Genomic DNA, 8,104 nt, shown 5'->3' on the forward strand with positions numbered 1-8,104 from the left:
TAAATTTTATAGAAATTTTATACAATTTTTAAAATTTTCTAATTTTTGTATAAAATTGTAATATCCATTATCTAGAAATTTATATCATTTTAATATGAATTTTATTCTAAATTTTATATCATTTTCATATAAATTTTGTAATTTTATTATTTTCATATAAAATTTTAATATACTTTTATATGAAAATGTATATCATTTTAATATGAATTTTAATATAAATTTTATAGAAATTTTATACAATTTTTAAATTTTCTAATTTTTATATAAAATCGTAAGATCCATTATCTATAAATTTATATCATTTTAATATGAATTTTAATCTAAATACTTATACAATTTTATAATTTTATTATTTTCATATAAAATTTTAACATACATAATAAAATTTATATAATCTTAATATTAATTTTAATATAAATATACATAATTTTTAATAATTTTATAAATTTCATATAAAATTTTAATATCCATTTTAATATAATATAATATAATATAATATATAATATAATATAATGTAATGTAATATAATATAATAATAATATGATATAATAATATGATATAATAATAAGATATAATATTATAATATTATAATAATATAATTTGCATACTAATTTTAATCTAAATTTTATATTATTTTTATACAATTTTTATAATTTTATACTTTTCACATTAAATTTCAATATACATTTTATATATATTTATATAATTTAAATATGAATTTTAATCTAAGGTTTATATTAATTTTATAATTTTGACATAAAATTTTAATATACATTTTTATATATATTTACATAATTTTAATATTAATTTAATATAAAGTTTATCTTAATTTTATATCCATTTTTATATCAATTTTTGTATAAATTTTTAATACGAAAATAAGAATATTTAAAGAAATATTTAAAAAGGCACTTAACTATTGAAATAGGAAAGGTCACCTTGATGTCCCTCAAAGGTGATGGTGAACAGGAGAAAAGAGTTTCCACGTCTGCAGGAACAACAGACGAGACAGATCCCAAAATACTCTTTGCAGCACATATTGAAGAAAAGATGTTTAAAAATGAATAAAATCTACAGAAAATCCAAGAGAAAAAATGGGATTTATCCCACTTCCATTGAGCAGTTTGAAAGGCCGGAGGAATCCTGGGCTGGATATTTGATCCTTCCTTAAGATCCGAAGGAGGGTGAATTCCATTTCCAATTCCGGGTCGTCTCCAGTTTGTGGAAGAGCTTTTAGGTTCTCTGGAGGGATCAGCCCCAGCATTCCTGCCCTCGACTTCCCGGGATTTATGGTGGAAACCAGCAGTTTTAGGGCTATTTGGGCGTATCCAAGTCCTTTGGAACAATTATCCCGGTTGAACCTCCCCTGTCTCCCTTCTCCAGCCAAAGGAGCATCGGACACCCCTCAGGAACTCCTGGAAAAGTCAGACACCAGCACTTTGGGACACAGGGCACAAAAAACCTGTGTTTGCTTGGAGAAAAGGGAGGAGAGAGGGAGATATTCCTGGGAATGTATTAAAGGAGGAAATCCATGGGTTTTTTGTCCCATCCTTGGAGTATTTTTGGCTCCAACTCATCCCGTTGCCCTCCCAGGTGTGGGTGAGGAACATCTCCCTCACCCCAAGGGGCTGTTGGGGCATCGTCTCCCCCTTTCACCCAAAATATTGCTCACCAGGAGGTTGGGAAGCAGCATCCCAAGTGTCCCTTGGCTGGATGGTTCCCAGTCCCCAGGCAGATGTTTCCTGGATTTTCTCTGGAAGGAGATGGACTTTCCACAAGGGGAAGCGACAGAAGTGCCAGAACAAGGAAGAACAGCTTCCCACTGCTAGAGGGCAGGGAGAGATGGGATATTAGGAAGGAATTCCTGGCTGGGAGGGTTGGGAGGTCCTGGAATGAATTTCCCAGAGAAGCTGTGGCTGCCCCCGATCCCTGGAAGTGTCCAAGGCCAGGTTGGACACGTTGAATCCCAGAAATTAAAGGTGAGGGAAGGACTTGTTGTTATAAGGTTGGTTTGGACATTGAGGGGCTGATTTCAAATTCTGGCAGAGCTCCAAGTGGGATCCAGGTGCTGACCAGTAAAAGTCCTTTTCCTTGATACATTTCTGATGTACTGGATGGACTGGATGTATAATCAATAAATTTAGATGGATATTGGGAAGGAATTCCTGGCTCTGAGGGTGGTGAGGCCCTGGCACAGGTTTCCCAGAGAAGCTGTGGCTGCCCCTGGATCCCTGGAAGTGTCCAAGGCCAGCTTGGAGCAACCTGGGCTAGTGGAATTTGTCCCTGCCCATGGACTAGATGATCTTCCAGGTCCCTTCCCATCCAAACCATTCCATGATTTTATGATTCTTACCCAAGTAAAACTCCCCACTAAAATCTATTCCACCACTGGATGAGCAAGGAACTATTCCCTCCCTTCTCCATCCTGTGTCCTACAGGCAATTCTGCATCATCCCCATTGCCCGGGGAGACGCTTCTCCCAGGATGCTCCGAGTTCATCCAGCTTTGGGGCCAAACTGTGGGATAATGAGGGGTTCTGGCCTGCCTTGGCCAGGCTGGGTTTGAAGCAGAGCTCTCCAATAGCAGAGACCACAAAATCCACCTCCAATCCAAACCACACCACCAGCCTTTGGAGTGTCGGGGTTGACCCGAGCGAGAACTCCAGCAGAATAAACAGCGCTGGGAACGCCGAGCCATGGGAATGTTTGGGAGCACGTAGCCCTTGCTGGAACGAGGGATCCACGTTTCAGGAGGAGAAGGGAAGGAGAATTTGGCTCCTCTCCTTTTTTTTCTGCCAAGCTGAGACAACCAAGCCGGAGAGAGGAGGGGAGGGAGAGGAGGAGGTGCCTTCACCCACCGTGTGGTGTCCACAGGTTGGTGGCCAAAAAGTCTTTTGCTGCCAAGGAATATGAGGAACAAGGGAGTCAAATGTGCCTTTGTGAGCAATTATGGTCAATATAATAATAATAATAATAATAATAATAATAATAATAATAATAATAATAATAATATTTTAATATAGTAAATTTAATATATTAATAAATATATTAAATATGGTAATGTATTAAATTTACTATATTAATAAATATAGTAAGTATTTTAATATATTACATTTAATATATTAATAAATATATTAGATATAAATAAATATAATAAATATAAATATACATACAGGAAAGATAAGAAGTATTAATGTGTGTGCATATATATATTATATATATAATTATGGTAAATATTATAATAATAAATATATTAAATATTTTATTATATTTAATCTAATATATCTATCAATATATTAAATATTTCAATATATTAAATTTAATATATTAATAAATATATTAGATATAAATAAATATAATAAATATAAATATATATACAAGAAAGATGAGAAGTATTATGTGTGTGTGTATACCTACATATATATAATTATGGTAAATAAAATAATAATAAATATATTAAATATTTTATTATATTTAACCTAATATATCTATCAATATATTAAATATTTCAATATATTAAATTTAATGTATTAATAAATATATTAAATATAAAGAAATATAATAAATGTAAATATATATACAGGAAAGATGAGAAGTATAATGTGTGTATATACATATAATATATATATTATATATATAATTATGGTAAATAAAATAATAATAAATATAATAAATATTTTATATTTAATCTAATATATCAATCAATATATTAAATATTTCAATATATTAAATTTAATATATTAATAAACATATTAGATATAAATAAATATTATAAATATAAATATACATACAGGAAAGATGAGAAGTATTACTGTCTGCCCTGGTGGAATAACACAGGGCTCCCTTAGGCAAAGTTTGCTGGGTGGACACACGAAAATGCAGGAAAAAACCTGTGCCAGGTCCTGCTCCTGGATTATGTCAGGATTTGGGACAATTCAGGCAAAGGAAGGTGGGGCAGCTCCAGCTGGAAAGGCAGGAAAATTCACCTTCCAGAAAGAAGTGTTGGGAACCAACAACCATCAGGACAAGGTAACACCAGAATTCGATCAGTATAATTTGGAATTTTATCGATATAACCTGGATTTGGGGATAATTTTCAACAGAGGAAAGAGCTGGAAACTCTGCCTTTCCCCAAACACGCGACGCCTCAAAGAAATCCATTTCTGCTTTCGTTTTGCCACTGAGGTCCCAATAAATCTCCAGAGTTCCAGAGGAGAATGAAAGAAAACCAGCATAAATTTAACAATCACAAAACCACGTAACAATCAACACCTCCCGGGAGCTGGAAACGGATGATCCCGGAGGTCCCTTCCAACCCAAACCCGTCCGTGATTCCGTGATGACAAACCCAAAACCACCAGGCCGTCGATGAGAAGAGAGGTTTTGTTGCCCTTCCCTGCCAACGTTTTCAACAAAACCAAGCCAGAGGATGATTCCTTTTGATGATTCCCAGGATGATTCCCGGGGCACAGAAGGAAAATGCCCTTTCCAAGCCCTTCCCACCAGCCCGGACCACAACGTGTGACATCATCCCCCGGAGCATCAGGGACTGACCCGCGCTGACCTCGGCCATCCCACGACATATTCCAGTGCCAGCCCTGGAATGTCACATCCCGTGGGGACCAGGGGGAGGGAAACCAGTTGGTTCTGAGCTCCCAGTGCTTCTTTTCCTGCTCCAGTGGGTGGGAAGGGCTGGAGACAGAGCTCTGGTGGAACCAGCACGGGGAAGGAAGGCACATAAACCAAGGAACTGACCAAGAACTGACCTAAAATAGACCTTGACCGAGGTTAAACCTCAGATTTAAGGTCATGGGCAGATGTTTGCTTTGGTCTCTCATGTCTCTAAGCTGCTGGAGAGTGAAACCAAGCTTCTCATCCACGGTGGTTTTCATATCTGTGACCACGGGGAGACTCGTCCAGATCATCTCCAGGCAGCAAACAGGGCAGGCTCTGCACCCAGTGTGTGCTCCAGGAATTCCCAAAGCCAGCACTCCAAACCTCAAGCAATTCCAAAAGCCAGCCTTCCAAACTTCCATGTATTCCAAAACCCATCCTTCCAAACCTCCAGGAATTCCAAAATCCGTTTTTTCAAAGCTCCAGAAATTTCAAAAGCCATCTTTTGAAAGCTCCATGAATTCCAAAAACCAGCCTTTCAAACCTCCAGGAATTCCAAAAGCCATCCTTCCAAACCTCCAAGAATTCCAAAAGCCATCCTCACAAATCCCAGGATTTTCAAAACCCATCCTTCCAAAGCTTCAGGAATTCCAGAAGCCAGCCTTCCAAACCTCCAGGAATTCCAAAAGCCATCCTCACAAACCTTCAGGAATCCCAAAAGTCATCCATTTAAACCTCCAGGAATTCCAAAACCCATCCTTCAAAACCTCCAGGAATTCCAAACCCCATCCTCACAAACCTCCACGAATTCCAAAACCTATCTTTTCAAATCTCCAAGAATTCCAAAACCCATCCATTCAAATCTCCAGGAATTCCACCTTTCCAAGCTTTCAGCAATTCCCAAAGCCATCCTCCCAACCCTCCAGGAATCCCCAAAGCTGTGCCAGTCCCCTCAAAAACATCCTTCCAAACCCCTGGAGTTATTTTGGGAAAAAGGTGAGTCACCACCTCCTGCTTTGAAATCCCTCCCCCAGGCACCGAGCGGGACCCTTGGGAAGAGCTGGATATTCCCAGAGGGGGATTATCCCACTGATCAGGCCCCTTCCCAATCCCCTGCACTGAGAACATCCAACCTGGGATTGGGAGGGGAAGCTCAATCCCTGTAGACCTCATTTAGAGGGGACAGGGATCATTCCCTTGGGATGCCATTTGGGAAACCTCCAATGAAAAGGCTCCTCTTCCAGAGCTTGGCCAAGCCTGTGGTTTTCCGTGGAGTGGGGAGGAGGACACACATACCTTTGGAGTTGTCTCTGCCGATGGGAATTCATCCCGCTTTATTTTCTCAAGGCTCATGGCTTGTCACAAATCCTTTTAAAGTCATGAGGCCCTGGCAGGGCCGGGAGGGAGAGGGAACGTTCCGGGGTTATTTTTGTTCGGATAGGAAGGGTTAGGAAGTCATTCCAATCCCGTGAAGTGAGCGCTTGGAAAGCCAGAACCCCTCGGACTTTTTCACTTGGGGCCGTTTGGAAGGAGTGGAGGGAACTAAAAGGGTGTCCCCCCTCCCCACTCCAGATATCCCCCAAATCCCCCCACTCTGATCCCTGCCCCGACATCCTCACTCAGCTGCAGCATTTTGGAAAAGCTGAGGGAATCTGCTCTTTTTTGGAGCCTAAGGCAGCAAACAGTGGAAAGTATTCCCTGAGCTGGGCATCCTTCTGCTCCTTCCAACCATCCCAGATCCCACTGAACTAAAGGAATGGCTCCAGACCTTTAAGGTTTCTCTTTGCTTCCAATAGATCCTCGTAGTTTTCCCAGTAAATCCTCATTCCTCAGTCCCTTCTTTGCAGTGAAGTGGCTTTTTGCTCTGTCTGGGGTGTGAAAAGTCACCCTCAGATGATTGGGCTCAGCTCTAAGTGGGATGAATTCATGGCCATGGAATAAAGTCCAGCTTCCAGAGCCATCCCATTGAACTTGGTGCTGCCAGAACCCCCTTTCCAGAGGGGGAGGTTCCCAGTGCTGGGTATTGAGGGAAGGGGCTCTGCCAGGATGGATCAAAGGGATGCTGGGTGGGGAATCTCAGCTCTGGAGCCCAGGACAGCTGCTCTGTTCCCTTTTCCTATTCCCTGTGGAGACTGGAAGTGGTCAGGATTGAAATCTCAGCTCTGGAGCCCAGGACAGCTGCTCTGTTCCCTTTTCCTGTTCCCTGGAGAGGCTGGGAAATGGCAGGAATTCAAGCAGGTTGCTGGATGTGCACAAGGTCCCTTCTCTCCTCAGCCTGCCCAGCAAAGCCAAGCTGGCACCTGCTCGTTAAAGTCATTATTAATTAGAATTCATGGACTCCCAGAGCAGCTCAGGTTGGGAAGCACATCTGGGGCTCACCCAGCCCAAATTTCTGCCTCAGCCAGAGCTGGAGCCTGAGGAGGGGAAGCATCACCTGCCCAGGGGTGACACCTCAGGGGTGACACAGCTCTGCCAGGATGGATCAAGGGACACTGGGTGGGGAATCTCAGCTCTGGAGCCCAGGACAGCTGCTCTGTTCCCTTTTCCTATCCTAGTGTAGGATTATGGAATTACAGATTGGTTTGGGTTGGAAGAGACCTTGAAGACCACCTCGTTCCACCCCCTGCCATGGGCAGGGACACCTTCCACTAGACCATCTTGCTCCAAGCCCTGTCCACTTGGACACTTCCAGAAAGTGACTGTTGAGATTTTTCTACAGAGCAGGAAAAGTTGAGGAGAAGAAAGGAAAACTGAAAATAAAAATAACAATAAAGCCATAATTTCCAGCCTCAGAAGCGGGGCTTTTCCCATTATTCTTGAATTTCATGCATGAAAATAAACAGGAGGGTCTTTCTTTCCCCAAAAAATCCTCACAGGTTTTCTGGACCATGATGTAAATTGGAGGAACATGTGGCAACAAAGAGCAAAGACAGTGTGGGTGACCACAAAGAACTACTTAGATCCAAACTGTCTGACCTCCTACAAGAGCCAGGCAAGGAAATCTCCCCTAGATATTCCTGTTGCAACCAGAACTTTCAGATGATTTATGGCAAATGCTTAACAAAGTCTCCCCAACCTTCTTTTAAGGACCTGGAGCACCCACGGCCCCACCACGACCTCGTGGCCTCGAGGACTCAACAGGCAACGCTCCCCGAGAGAAAACGTGGAAGACACAACTCAGAGAAGCTCTAAGGGATGTTCCAGCAGGAAAGCTGAGGGAGAGGAAGAGGTCCTGGCCTTTCTTTTCCATTATTTTTGATTTTTTTTCCCAAAGCTGTGGCTCTCATCCCCTCCGAACTCAACGGGAGCCTTCCCGCCGCCAACGGCGGCTCCGCTCATCCCACCTCCCATCCAGAGCTCGCTGGAATTCTCCTCACCAGCACTTCCCAGGAAGGCTCCTGGCAGCCACCACGTGGCTCCTGGAGGGTCGATTCCCGTTTTTTAAGAGGCCAGAACCGCGGGATGCCAATAATTGCTCGGTGAATGACCCC

This window comes from Neopelma chrysocephalum, unplaced genomic scaffold, assembly GCF_003984885.1.
Source record: "Neopelma chrysocephalum unplaced genomic scaffold, ASM398488v2 Primary Assembly neopelma1_174, whole genome shotgun sequence".
Classification (NCBI taxonomy): domain Eukaryota; kingdom Metazoa; phylum Chordata; class Aves; order Passeriformes; family Pipridae; genus Neopelma; species Neopelma chrysocephalum.